The sequence below is a fragment of the Triturus cristatus genome, chromosome 11 (assembly GCF_964204655.1).
Source record: "Triturus cristatus chromosome 11, aTriCri1.1, whole genome shotgun sequence".
In the NCBI taxonomy this organism is placed as follows: domain Eukaryota; kingdom Metazoa; phylum Chordata; class Amphibia; order Caudata; family Salamandridae; genus Triturus; species Triturus cristatus.
This window is the reverse complement of record NC_140594.1, coordinates 236,434,444-236,448,817: the sequence shown is the minus strand read 5'-3', so window position 1 is coordinate 236,448,817 and position 14,374 is coordinate 236,434,444. Positions and strand designations below refer to the sequence as shown.

General features: G+C 44.4%; 1 long non-coding RNA gene across 1 annotated transcript in view; it reads left to right on the top strand.

The window, feature by feature from the left end:
• Window positions 1-13,162, top strand: part of LOC146783959 (uncharacterized) — a 71,682-nt gene extending 58,520 nt beyond the window's left edge. The window contains exon 3 of the long non-coding RNA XR_014970601.1: window positions 13,124-13,162. This is a non-coding gene — a long non-coding RNA (uncharacterized LOC146783959). The remainder of the gene's footprint in view (window positions 1-13,123) is intronic.
• Window positions 13,163-14,374: the final 1,212 nt, after the last annotated feature.

Here is a 14,374-nt window from a genome sequence, read left to right as displayed (position 1 = left end):
CAGGCTTTCTGGCGCTGGTCACGGGCGGGTCACGGGCAGGTGCAGATGGGCTTATATTTGGCGCGCCTTTGGAGCACCAGGAGATCTAAGACTTAAAAGTACATGTCCTACCTTTTAATTACACAGCACTCTGCCCAATGGGCGACCTAGGGCCTACATTAGGGGTAACCTAAATCTAGTTAAATCTAACGAATGGGGAGTTTAAGGCTTGGCAAGGAGTTATAAATGCCAAGTCAACATGGCAGTACAACTGCACACACAGGCTCTGCAGTGGCAGGCCTGAGGCATGTTTAAAGTGCTACTTATGTGGGTGGCATAACCAGTGCTGAAGGGCTCCTAGTAGTATTCAATGTATAGACCCTGGGCACAGGTAGTGCACTCTACTAGGGACTTATAGATAAATTAAATATGCCAATCGTGGGTAGTCAATCAAACCATGTTTTAGGAGAGAAGCACATGCACTCTAGGTCGTGGTCAGAGTCCTTAGGCCAACAAAATGAATACAGCAAAGAAGTGAGGCAGACAGGCAAAAGGTTTGGGGAAGGCCAGTCTAAGACTTTCAGGTCTAACATTACCCATTCTGCATCATGCAGTTGAGGCAGGAGGGGGAGATTTTAGCTTCATGTTCCAAAGTTTGTGTCTCAAGAGGTATGCTCTATGAATGTATTTTAGCTGAATGAGACAGAGTTGCATTAGGATTGCGTAAGGTTGTGGGGACACCTTAACTTCTGCCCATTCTTAATCGCCTAAACCTTGCTCCCAAATGGAGCAGAGTGCAGCAAAAGTGCCGGACAATTAATGTATTACTGAGCAGTAGATCAGTGTCACTTTGTCATCTCTCAGATATCCTAGAAGCAACTTTGCTTCCAGGAGGTTCAATCAATCAATCAATCAATCAATCAATCAATCAATCAGGGGTTGGTGAAGCACGCTACTCACCCGTGAGGGTCTCAAGGCATTGAGGGGAGGGGAGGGCCAGTGGCGTCACTAGGGGGGGGGGGCCTTACCGGGTGACACCATCGCATGAGGTGACACCGTGGTCCGTGTCGACAATAATCTTGGCCGGCGGCCGGGTAAGGTTCGACAGACAGTAATATTATTTTGCATTTTGGTGTCACAGAGTCCGTGCCACCAAAATGCTAAATAATATTACTGTCTGTCGAACCTTACCCGGCCGCCGGCCAAGATTATTGTCCAATTAGGCTACGACGTGGGCGTCCAGACGACGGTCGAAACGTCACTCACGTGACGTGGCTCCCAACCCCGCCATTTTCATCACTACCCATGGGGTTTTGCAGCGCCAGGTGCACGCTTGTCTTCCTCTGCAGCCTGCAGCTGGTAAGTGGCACCCAGTGGCGTAGCTAGGGTGGGGCAGTGGGGTGGGGGCGGTCCGCCCCAGGCGGCACTATTGTGGGGCAGGACAAAGGCATTTAGATAAGGCTTGGCTTGCTTACGTGGACGTTCGGGACGGGCAGAGATGGAATAGGACTCGGGCAATGTCCTCTTCTTTTTTGTGCTGGCAGCTTTTCCCCCCTCTCTTCCTATTATTCCCTCTCTTTCTGTCTTGCTCCTCACTTACTGAAAACCGTGACTTGAAGAAACGGTTCACAACCTATCTTTCCTTCTTTCATTTAGTTGCTTCCCTGTGAAATGGATCCAAAAAAGAAAAACACTCTTACGAGAAATGCCCTTTTTCTGACATTTTTCTATTCCAAAGTGCAGCGGGATGGAGAGAAATAGGTTTAAATTATGAAAAATAAATACATAACTAAATAAAGCAAGACAGGGTGGTTGCAAAGTGGCCAGATTGGTTTTATTTACATCCAAATAAATCAGCATCACTTTACAGAGTTTGCCAGTGAAGCGCTACGTTTATTTTCTCGTCTTTCTTTGAACAGCATTGTTGGTCCCAGGTGGGAAAGTGTACCATTCCTGGAGGTACTGCAATACCTGGTTGATGGGTGGATTGGGAAACAAAATGTGTACCATGGCTCTGTGTTTATGGATGTGGTCTTTTTAAACCATACTGCTTATGTTTTGTAAGGATATAAGCAATGGACATTGAAACGGTTCCTCTAGTCATGTCCTTAACTTTTCAGGTAAAACCACTCGCTGATTTCTGAATAGTGAGTGAGAGATCGTTAAGGTAACCATGTTGTTTCTGCTTACATTTCACATGCTTTACTTAATCTTGCATTCCCTATGAGTGGTAGCTTTTACTTTTTTTTTTAGGCAGGATTATCTTATCAAGTGCATAATTTGAATTGGGCCACATCCAAGTGTTTATAGGGGCACAAATAGGTTATAGCTGAAGGCAGTGCGAGTTTCTCTCAGTGGGGAAGTATGGTGTTCAGTGGGGTAGAGGATGTGGCACTATGGCCAGAGCTGTCGAATTTGGAACTAGGGAACCGGGTTCAGCCTTCATGACCAGTCCACCAGACCACTCTACTGAGGGAGCACATTCCCATGCTAGACCTTAGAAGGCCCCACTAGACCTTAGAAGGCTTGATGCCGTAGCACAAGCAGGTGTACCCTAGTGGTGTCAATTGTGGGTTAACCTTGAAGGCCTGTCCACCACAATCCATACTGAAGTTCATCTCCAGTCTTGCGGGCAGGCCTACAAAGCAGCACACCCTAGAGCAAAAGTGATCCAGTCGCTGTGACTCTGTCACTGAGGTCACATGAACCTTGAGCAGGTTAGGGCGATGCGAACGGTGTGACCGCACTGGGTACCTATTTCGGGTGGGTGCGTAGTGTTTGCAAGTATATTATGGTTTAAAAAAAAACTTGTTGCCTCCTTCCTGGCCTCCAGCAATTTTCAGAAACAATAAAAATGTCATGATAACTTTTGTGATTAATGTTCTTCCTAGAGAGAGATCGGAGTTTTGTCAAGTGGAAGGGTTGACTCTTGGAAAGGTAGCACAGAGGGTTAATGTGCCTGCTGCAAAGAACATGTACCATGCAGATCACTAAGTGCACTGCTTTAATGGGGGGACCATGATGAATGGTCATTTAATGTCAGCTGCAGATGATGGATCCCTGAACAGTGTCATGTATGTGCATGTTTGCATTGTGCTGAGGGGATTACCAGGTAATTATTCACGCAGCTCTCTGATGGATGTCACATGCGGTTTTTCTGAGTCCCCAGATAGATCATGCAGTCTGTGTGTTCTCTTTTGTACTGCCAGTCACTGCCAGTCACCGGTGTATTCAACTGTGTAGCCTTGGACAGTGTCATGTATGTGCATGTAACTTGTATGATCGAGGTAACTATTAGCGGCGATACTACGTGTCTCTCGGACCTCTTTCAAGTGCTCGCCGTCCTTTTTCCCCAGCAACCCCCCCTCCCCAGGGGCGGCAATCTGAGGGCTAGCCCCAACCGCCACAAGCTCCAGCTACGCCTCTGGTGGCACCCCCATTCTTCCCTTCGCTGTGTTTGAAAGTATGGCCTTTGTTTATTGGAAGTTCTTGGGCCGTGCTTTCCGTCTGGGTATCAATCAATCTGACACTTTCCTGTCCACTGTGTGGCAACTCACCATGTATTACTACTAGCCCAGAGGTCTTTCATTTTGAATCGTTTAGATCTTCCTGCATAGCCTGGCAGGCTGAATCTATTCCCCCCTCCTCTTAGTTGCTCTGGGCCCAGACCATCTGCTTCTTGAGACGGCATACAATCCTTTCGTGCTGACATTTGGCTTGGGGCTGGTCCCTCCCCCTCTACGGCCGTGGATTCAGGATCTCTTGTGACCCTCGGGGTGCCTTTCTTGTGTCAAATATCGGAAAGAGTTTTATACTGGATGATTCTTCTATCTTTACTTTTTTTTTGCTTATGTTACTTGTGCTATTTTTAATGCTAATTCTATATTTGTAATGCTAATAATATTGCCTTCTGAATTCAGGCCAGCCAACATTAAATTGTTGTTACTGCTGCTGGCTCTGTTTGGCAAGGATTTCTGCACCTTTGAGTCATTTTGATGATGGGTATCTGATGTTTGGTCTTCCGTCAGGGACCCCTCCTCTCTCTGGCTCCCTGGCCTTATTTGGATTTCGAGCTCCTTATCACTTGCAATTTTGCCTCTGTTTCTATACTTGTTTCTATGCTTGTTTTGGCACAGCTGGTTAAAGGAGATTTTTCAGGTCCTTAATCATAGATGTAAAAACTTCAGGCAACGTTGCTAGTTTCTCCACTATGATTCTGCAGTGGCAGTCTTTTGGAGTAGCTCTTTTTTTCCAAGTGTTCCAGCGATGGCCAGTGCTATAGTTTGCATAATGTCCATTTGGACCTCCAGCTTATGTGACTGCCAAGAGAGGGCATTAGTGGATTCTAAAAGTGTCGCATTAATTGATGACAGCAGGATATCTTGGTTTTTGTGCAAGTTTTAGTTTTTTTCATGCCTGGTCTCCTGGAAATTGTCATGGGATGTCAGATGTGTGTGTGTTATACTGAGCAGACTAGCCCCTTGCTATTGCACCTCCAACCACGGCATAGGTCTGTTTCCACTCAGCTCAATACAGCTGTCTCTTGATGTCAAGGGGCTGGTTGGGATAGTTTCAATTGGGTCCATTAAAACACTCACTGGATCCTTGCCGTGTATGTCTACAGTGATTTCACCGTGCCGAGCCTGTTGTGGGGACCTGGAGCCTGACATCCTTGTAGACGACTAAATGGGTTTGTCGCCCCCTTGACAGGGCACTACTAATGAACCTGAGGAAAGTTCTATCACGTCTGTATGTGAGTGGCGTAGGTATCACAACTTCTGACGCTTTTCTTGGTGACTGTTTGATACGTTGGAGCCTTTTCATTACTTTGGGGGCATCCAAGTCCATTTCATTACTGATGCTAAGCCCCTCTTTATCGGGGAGGGCTCTCAACCACCTCTCTTTGACGTCCTGTCACTGTAATTATCCGCTATCATAATAGCACTGGAGTCAAATCGTGAGCCCCCTGAGATTCCAGCTGGAGCTCTCCTATAATAATCGTCCTGGGGTTTTGGCCCCTTTGCACCCTTCTTTGTGCTCCGCTTCGCACAAGCTCTAATCTGCTGCTTTCTACTTCCCCCTTTTACCATGGCTGCTGCTCTTCTCTGCAAGAAGACTCTATGAGCTACTTTCCAGCCTGAGGCAAACATGTTGCTTTAACTTGCTGACGGTCACCATCCGGGGTCCTTCTTGATGTCCCTAGTGCTTTTCGGAACAGTATCAAGGTGGTTGTCAACAGGACTCATTAGGCACCAGCTGGTTTAATATTTTCTTCCTGCGTGCCTCATGGCGTGAAGTGACTCAGGTGCAGCATATAAAATGTTTGTCCACGCTAAAAGCCTCATAGGTGCATAGTCAACAAAAGTAGGCATTCGCAGTGGCCTCACATACACCTGCACCCCTGTGTCAAGACGAGTGGCACTGCTGCTCAGTGCGTGAGAAATAATGCACTGAAAAGGAAGAGTCGGAAAGGTGAACACTGGCTCTGCACTTCTGAATATAAATAAAAAAGTAGCATTCATTTTATCATGTAACTTTCTTTGGTGATGGAAACCAATTGGTTAATAGAGTTACAGGCTCTCAAACAATTTACTTGTGCCCTGTATTATTTATTCGGCAACATTTTTGTCCTCTCGTCTTCCGTGTTAAAGAAAGTTGTTGAGTGAAGTCTTGAGCAGAATTAATAGCAATGACATTGTGCCTGGTAAGACAATTGGCATTGTTGTAACCGTTGACGGGTGCAGAGCTACTGTTATTTAAGTAAACTCCAGTCAGGTCCGGTGAGCATGATGCGAAGCGCCACACATTGGAATGGGGCAGGCGTCTCCGCCTCAAAGGAATGCGTCAAAGCCACACTCCACATTTTCCCGCGTGTGGTTAAGACTTTTCTATGTTGGCCAGGAGCAAGGGGAGGAGTTATGAAAGGATGGGTAACACCTCTGCAGTGCTTTAGACTCCGGTGTAGAGGAGTGGGCTTGGAAAGGCCCCAGAAGAAGAAGGACCCCCTCCGTGGGTGCCACACAGATGAATACATCTCCTCGAGGAGGTCCATCATGGATTCATGGGATAAGTCATGAGGGGGTGACACCATGAGTTACCCGCACCGGGTGACACCAACCCTAGTGACGCCACTGGGTAGGGCAGCTCCAGGTCAGTCGAAGAGCCAGGTCTTGAGATCACGTCTGAATGAGTGCAGGTTAGGAGAGCGCCATATTACTAATGGGAGAGAGTTCCAGGCTGTGGCAGCGGTGTAGGAGAAAGCTCTTCCTCCTGATCTGGCTTCGCGGATGCGGGGGACCTCTGCCAGGGCGAGGTACGCTGAACGGAGGTTCCTTGTGGGTGCGTGGAAACTCATTCTGTCGTTGAGGTAGCTGGGCTGTGTTCTGGTAGGTCCTCCAATCCTGACATGTAGGGTTTTAGAGTGTGTTGTGGTTGTAAGTAACAATTGAAATGGCTATGGTGTAGGTCATAATCTTTCTGTAGGGTCCAACAGGACTTGAGTATCATGCCCGCCATTAAGTCTTTCAAGGTGGAAATGCCAATTTTGTCCCATTTTTTAAAACTGTCCAGTGACCCCACCTGTGGCAGTGCAGTACCCACCCATACTGGTGTCTGGCCCATGAGCTTCCTGACCCATCCCATGTGTTTCAGAGTGGCTTTCCATGTCTGGATCACAACTTTCGTTGCCAGGGAAAGTGGTGATCATGCCCTTCCTCCATTGAGTAGATGTTGGATAGGGATCTTTTGGAGTGCCTATTTCTCAGAAGCGTAGGCAGGGTCCCATTGGGTATTGTATCACCATTCGTTAACAATCACTATATGGGATGCCCTGTAGTAATATTCAATGTCATCCGTGGTGTAGCCGCATTCGTAGGTGGATTTAAAACATTTATTGAGGGCTATACGGGGGAAGCCATGATTCCACAAGTTGCTGCAAGGCACAGAATTCATTTTTTTTAAAGGAGAGTGGCAGGATTTATGGGAATTGGTGCAATTGATATGCAGTGGGGTAGTGATATAGATAAAGATGGTCGATCTACCCATGAAGGGTAAAGGGAGTGTAGACCAGATCTTACTATCTGCCGTTAGGGTGTCCATCAATGGTTTGATATTTTTCACCCATGGCGTAACATACACTCCTAGGGGCTTATTTACAAGCCCCTTGCGCCACCCGTATGTCACTTTTCCCATGTTAAAAATGACGCAAAAGTGGCGCAACGCACTTTTAAATACGCCCCGCAGTGTTTAGTAGCCTTGTGTGACAATTGGCAGCTCAGATGACAACCCTAGATCTTGAGGCTGGAAGAGAATCGGTAAACCTCAAAACTTAGTTTGGTTAATAAATACGCCCATTGTTTCACATCATCTGAGGATCTGGAGCGCCCCTGGATTGGAGTTCTCAGAGTCTGTCAGGAAAATCAAAATTTAATCTGCATATAGGGCTACCTTGGCTGAGATCTTGGGTACCCACTCAAACATCCTCACTTGTCTATTTGAAGCCACTTGGCCAGGGGCTCTATGGCAATTATAACAAGCATTTGCAATGCAATAGGTCTTGCATTTATGTGAGTTTAAGCTATTGGCATTGCAAATGACAATGCCTTTTATTTATGTTCTAAAAAGGAAAACAAATAAATGGCATTGTCATTTATAATACCAATAGCTCAAACTCGCGTAAATGCGAGACCTATTGCATTCCAAATGCTTGTTTAATGTAGCATCAATGTGATGAAAGCACTTGACAGACCACACAATACGTTGTAAAACAGTAACATTTAACTAGGGAGTTTTACCCACTACTTCGTGTGACATGAAGACGAGTGATAGGCTGTTGCTGCATGTCTGAGGTACATCTGGCATGGAAGGAAGTGGAGTGGATGTCAGAAAGAAATGAAATACAAGCACCATTTGTTGGGCCTGCCTAGCATCAGTTTCAAAGGCCTTATGTCAATCTACATCACCAACCCCCTTAAATAAACCAGCACCTGCTGCAAACCTGTTGAAATACGATTAGTGAGGCGAGATCTTGCAGGGAATATGTCTGCTGATCACACAATGACAGACCTCAAGTGCACGACACACGGACAGGCCCCTTTCAAAGCCTGGTGAACAGTTTTGTGGAACATACAAGGAGCGCTGCTTCAGTCCTACCTTCGGTCAACAGGTACCAGTTGCTGAGACAGTGAGTTGTAAGTACGTCTTACAGCCTGTAGAGCTGTCATGAGAAGATAGACCCCCTTAACACCAATCAAAGCAGCTTGGACAGCTGTGCAGCCATCTCAAGTTAGCATTAAACGGGGCACTTCCCTTTGCACTCTGGTACATGTAGTTTTGAGTTTGCAAAAAAAGCGGGTCAAGTGCTGGAGCGTGAGGGGAAAACTGAAGGACAACTTGAGATTTCCTATTATTGTTGAAATGCAAGTTGCCAATGATGGCACATAAATGACCCAGCTGCACAATGGTCGCTATATAAACAGAACCTGTTAAAAATGCAGAGAACAGGAATGTGCAATGCAGTTTGAGTAAGTAAAAGAAACACATAATCCGGGGACCGATGCTCAATGCTGCAGCCTTGCTGAGAAGCCCTCTTGCAAACGGCTCACGACAAGAAAATGAAAGGACTTCGAAGGGCACATGAGAAGCTGGCAGCCTGGCCTGGTCTGTGCAGAACTTTCTTTAGTACATTTCAAATACAATATAAAACATTTCCATCAAGTCAAAGCCCTCCCAAGCAGCGCCTGCAGCGACCCTTCTTGTTCTTTCCATGGCAGCGCTGCTTCATTTATACACAAGGAGTCACCACAACTCTAGGGCAGGACCGGGGTCGGGTGATGACTACCCATCTTAGCTGCACGTGTGTGGGAGGGTACAGGGCTGCACTGGAAGATTAGAGCCCACCAGTCATGGCATGGAGGCATTCCTCTTTGTGCTGTGTGTTCTACATGAACTGGAAACGTTGAAATAAAAACTTTACAGAAACGCAGATTACAATAACAGGAAATCCCTCGGTTCAGCAGCCAATGAAGACAGTTCAACACGAACAAGCATTGGTCGCGGGAATGCAAATATGGGGGCTGCAGCAGGAGAGAGAGGCGAGTGGTGCGCACGCAGCAGCGCCCAAAGTGAAAGTAATTGCACGTTCACGCTCGCGTGAACGCAAGCATTAGGCCAGCAAATGCCGGTGGGAAGCACTTTTAAATCCCACTTACAAAAGTCGAGCAACAGCGCATGCGCTGCTGTAGGTCGACCTAAAAATGAGTTGTGACAGTGGGCAACCCTGTCTTGTGCACCACTAATGGAGACATGTAAATTACACTTTTGGAATATTTTTACACTTTGATTTTGCGTGTAACCAAAAAGTAGTAAATTTACTCAAAAGTGTAAGTTACATTTGTGAATCGGGACCATTATGTTTAGCACTTACTATATCGAAAACAATAATGAGATCATATTTCCCAGTTCATAACACTTCAATTAAAGCGATTTTACTGTATATGGTTCTACTGCTGAACATGTACTCTATTGTTAAGTTAAATATGGTCACGTACATTTTTATTATGAGTGTTGCCTCACAGAGTTTACGAATATTGGCTTACCAATACCTTATACAGTTTCCTGCTACTTATAGCCTAAGCACTTTCAAATGTTTCCCTTACTCATTGCATATTTTTCCCTCTATAGTACTAGTTTGCAATCAATAATTGAGAGTACTTTGTCACAGAGTTCGGGGCATATCAACAAGGGCTGGCGATATAATTATCGCCGCTTTAGCGTCCGTTTTTGGGCGAAAAGCGGCGATAATTATATCACATTATTTACAAGGACACGCTATCGCGTGTTTCCTTGATTCAGCTCCGGTTTAGTTCACGCCTCGCTTTGCATCTCTAATGAGATGCAAAGTAGGCGTTCCCTGCAAAAACTAAGGGAAAATGATCACTAACTGTCCTTTTCCGTATTTACAATACGACCCAGGACACCCATAGCGATATAAAAAAAACAGTGTTATCGCCGGTATTTTAAGTCTGCTATTTTTTATGAATACCCTATCTAAGACATGGAAGGTGGATTCAGTGGCTAAATCCACATCTCCCTGTCATCAAGATTTCTTCTATCGCTGTGAGAATATCGATGGATTAACAGCGATATTCCCGCATAACGCCGCTTTTGATGTAGAATTTATCGCCCTGGAGAAACGTGTTGTTGATAACGCGTTATCCGGGCGATAAATTACAGCGATAGGCGGCGATAAATATAAAAGCACTAAGCGCGCTTTGCGATATTTATCGCCGTCTGTTGCTGATATGCCCCCAAGTTCCTTGATTAACTTTTTCTTGTGAGTACTCTGAATCCGTTTTGAACTGGTAATTTATGAGGATACTGAATGCAAGTATCTACATCGCTTACCTTGTCTTCGTTCTTGGCTCAAATAACCCTTCCATATAAAATGAAGATGAATATCTCAATTTTCATGCCCCCGTTACGAACCACTTTTAGAACCGCATACTCTTCAAGTGGAAACAAGCATTGTCATAGCCAAAAGGTCTCACCTTTGGGACCTTATAAGTGTTTAGCCATGCAACAGTTGCATAACTAAATACTTATAAGGTCCCAAAAGCGAGACCTATTGGCTATGCCAAACGGCCGTGCGGCCGCGAAAGTGATCGCGATCAAACATCAAAGCGAAAGTGAAAGTAATCGCGGTCAAGCGTGGCGTGCGCTCCCGCGCACATGCACTGTTGCTCTAGGCTGGCCTGGTAGCACTTTTTGGAGCCCTCTCAATAAGTCTCGCCAGACTAGCGCATGCGCTGGGTCAGACGAGACCTAAAAATAGACCAATTCGAACACTTCTGGTGCTAACTGCCTTATACTTAGCTATGCACGCTACTACAACCTCACACAGTGGTACTCGTTTTCTCTAACTCCGGATAAATTGATGATTCCATCTTTACTAACAGAGTCATGCAGTTATAACAGGTCTTTTGAGCAGAACAGTCTACCTGTTGAGCAACATTTTGAGATACAGAAGTGTACAGCATTCAGTTAAAGCAGTATTATCCGCCTTCATGTACGCTTACAAACAAGTTTTGCTTCACCTTCATATTGTGCATTTATGTGCATAAAGTGGCAAAGTTATGATATGATAAACCTGAAAAGAAACACGGTCAATTCACTGTATGCTGCTATTAAGCCATTGAATAATCCTTAATGAGAAGCAAGCTAAATGAGATGAAAAGGGAAGTGACAGGATGGTACATAATAGTATAGAGATATTGGGACATAGGAGGGAATGGATGTCAGCAAATGATAATGTCTCATGAAGCTGCAAAACTTACAAAAGTCAGTTTACAGTAGGTTGAAGAATCGTATGCATTTATATGTCTTATATTTATGTTTCTGTATCTTAGCTATAAGTTAGGAAAATGCTTCACTGTGAAAGGAGATCTGCGTCCACTGATGCTTGACTTACATGTTGTGATTGTACTTTTTTTTAACATATTAATCTTTCACACACCAATAAACATACGATATTGTAGAAAGCATAGGTTTTGACTTCTTTTCATTTAACAATTCTTCTATATTATCTTCCCTTAGCTTATAGTTTTAAAGGTGTAATAGCAATTATTCAGTGTCAATGTCAAGTTTTGGAAATTTCAAGAATGTTCATTTCTCATTTGAAATCACTATTTATTTACACCTACTCATCTACAGTTTTATGTTTTGTATAATCAATGAATGAGGATATCGCCTGTAAACTCCTACCATCGAATAGCTCTGGAACAGGAGAGAAGGCATGGGAAGCCATGCACAATGTTGCTTTCCTCGCCTTACTTGCCAGACTCACAATTTGGCAGTTCCTAGATATTTTCAAGCTTGTGGGCTGCTTTCAGAACTGGATGACTTGCCATGACCGAAGCATGACCCAATGCCCAAATCTTACCACACATGTGCAGCATGGGCTTGTTTGAACAATTCTGCCAGGGCTGATTTTGGTTGGAAGACTGACCCTTCTCCCTGCGTTCTTAGGTGCCTTCATCAGCCGCGGTCCGCAGGTAACAGCGGTGGGGCCAAGTAAGGGGGGATTTCGAGAGACGATGCCGAGGGAAAATTCATTATTTATTTAATTTTCCCTCTGCATCGTCCCTTGAAATCCCCTCTTACCCGACCCCACCGCCCCACCGCCCCACCGCTGTTACCTGCACGAACTGCGGCTTGCCTTCATATATATTGAAAAAATATAAAGCAGGGCACAGATTTATGAAACTTTCACACAGCACAGCAAACACCTTGCTGCACTGAGTGAAAGGGCAGGAATGTGCTGTATTTCACATTACATGCAGCATTCCTATTATTTCCTAGTGCTGGCGCACAATGTGCTGCATTAGGCCAATACAGCACCCTTGCATCATGGTGCAAGGCTGCTTACATTGTGGGCAGGATTGCGTTTGTGTGTCCTGCACAAAAACAATCCTCAGAAGCATTTTCCTCTTTCTATGTGTGCTGCAGAATGCAGCATGCATGGAAAGAGGAAACAATGGGAAATAAAATATCTCTCCTGGTTATGCGTCCCCTGGGGAGGCGTAGAATTTGTACGCATTCCCAAGTCTACCACTAATGGTACATCTGAAAATGCACCAAAATGCATGGGTGGATGCATTGGAACACCCACACTCCACCCATGGAACGCCTCTGTGGGACAGAGTAAGATAAGGCAGAGATTTGCTCTGTGAGTAAACTCTGTTTTTGCATTTAATCTCAAAAAGTTAACATCTTGATATACTGATTGGATTTTGTTGTGTTAGTCTTATTTTGCTTAGATAAATATTCTCTATTTTTTTAAACTTGTGTGGAGTATTTTTGTGGTGTATTCATTGTATTACTGTGTGTGTTGCACAAATACTTCACACCAGTGCTTAATTTGTGAAAACATAAGTGCTGGGGCCCTCGTCAGGAAGCCATTGAAGCTTGCACCAGCCTGTGCCAGCACTGGCAATGCTGCTACCAACTACGAAGCATCACACTCTTCCACATGTGACAGTTCAGACTATTCAGGCCCCCCAAAGCAATAAGAATGGCATATAAAGTAGCCATTTTTAAGTTATATTGAATTGATAAACATTTATTGTTTTGCTTGTCTCTATTTTAGACAAAAAGCACCACCATGTGGCAGACTGTCATAAGTGCAGATGTTGACAATTATGTTACAGTGCTGAGCAATGGAAACCACCGGCTCAAAGTAAGCAACTCAACTAAAGAAAGGCGATAGTTGTTAAACCCACCAGTTATATTTGATTTTAATATGACTGTAAGCACATTGTCTGGAACAGTGAGAATCTTTGCTTGGTGTTTTGCAAATGTGACAAACTACGTAACCGCCCAAAGTTAGAAAGTTTGAAAACTTAGCAAACATTAACAGCTGAAACTTTAATTATGACCACTCCTAAATTCTAATCTATGGTTCATCAAAGAAGTTTCCAATGAAATATATTCATAACATTGCTGTTTATAGGAGTGCATCCCTGCAAAAATGATTGATTATTTTTTGTTTCAACCAACCTTATGACAAAAATGGACATAGGCAATTTAATCAACAATTCTGACATTTATTGTGAAAGCAAAGTATCATTACAGTCTTCTGTAATACAAAACACTTTTGTCTTATGAACAATTTACTTTAAGCAAAAGACTATCTCAGCTCATTCATTCTTCAAAAATATAGCACATCTTTTTACCACTATTGATTAACAAGAAACCTGTTTTGTTGGATCACTGAAATCTGTCATACAATATTCTAAAATATTCAAACGCCTTTCTAACACCATTGTTGTCTCAGCTAAAAGTGGCCTTTTTAAAGCTATCTAATGAATAATGTTGAATGGAAATTAAAATGTTTTCTCAGAAACCCAATTCTGAATTGTTCACCCTAGTTTATCTATGGAGGGGAAGCCTTCCATGCTCTCCATTCCGCTTTTAATATATTTTTAGGTTCACATCAGAACTGTACAAAAGGACAGCATTTCTACCTAAGTGAAAGTTGAAGAGAAGGAGCCTCTACAATCACTGATGCTGCCCCTGCAGGCCCAGACTGCCATCGGGCATTTCCCGGTTGGGCTGGTGGCATTGGAGGCTGGTCTTTCAAAGCACAGGGCTGCTGATGGCTCCCCTGCCAGCTGCCCCAGCTCCCCAGGTAATTAAGGCAGGAGCAGTGGCTGCTTTAGAAGAGAGATAGAGGAGAAAGAGCAGAGAGAAAAGGTGAGAGAGAAATGAGAAAGGAGCAAAGGAGCAGGGCTGGTTTGCACATTTTTGCCATAGCTGGCCCAGTGCCCCTGACATTATATCTCTTTCTATAAGGTAGCTCCTATGTTAGCCAATTGCTATACACAAAATCCCCAAATAG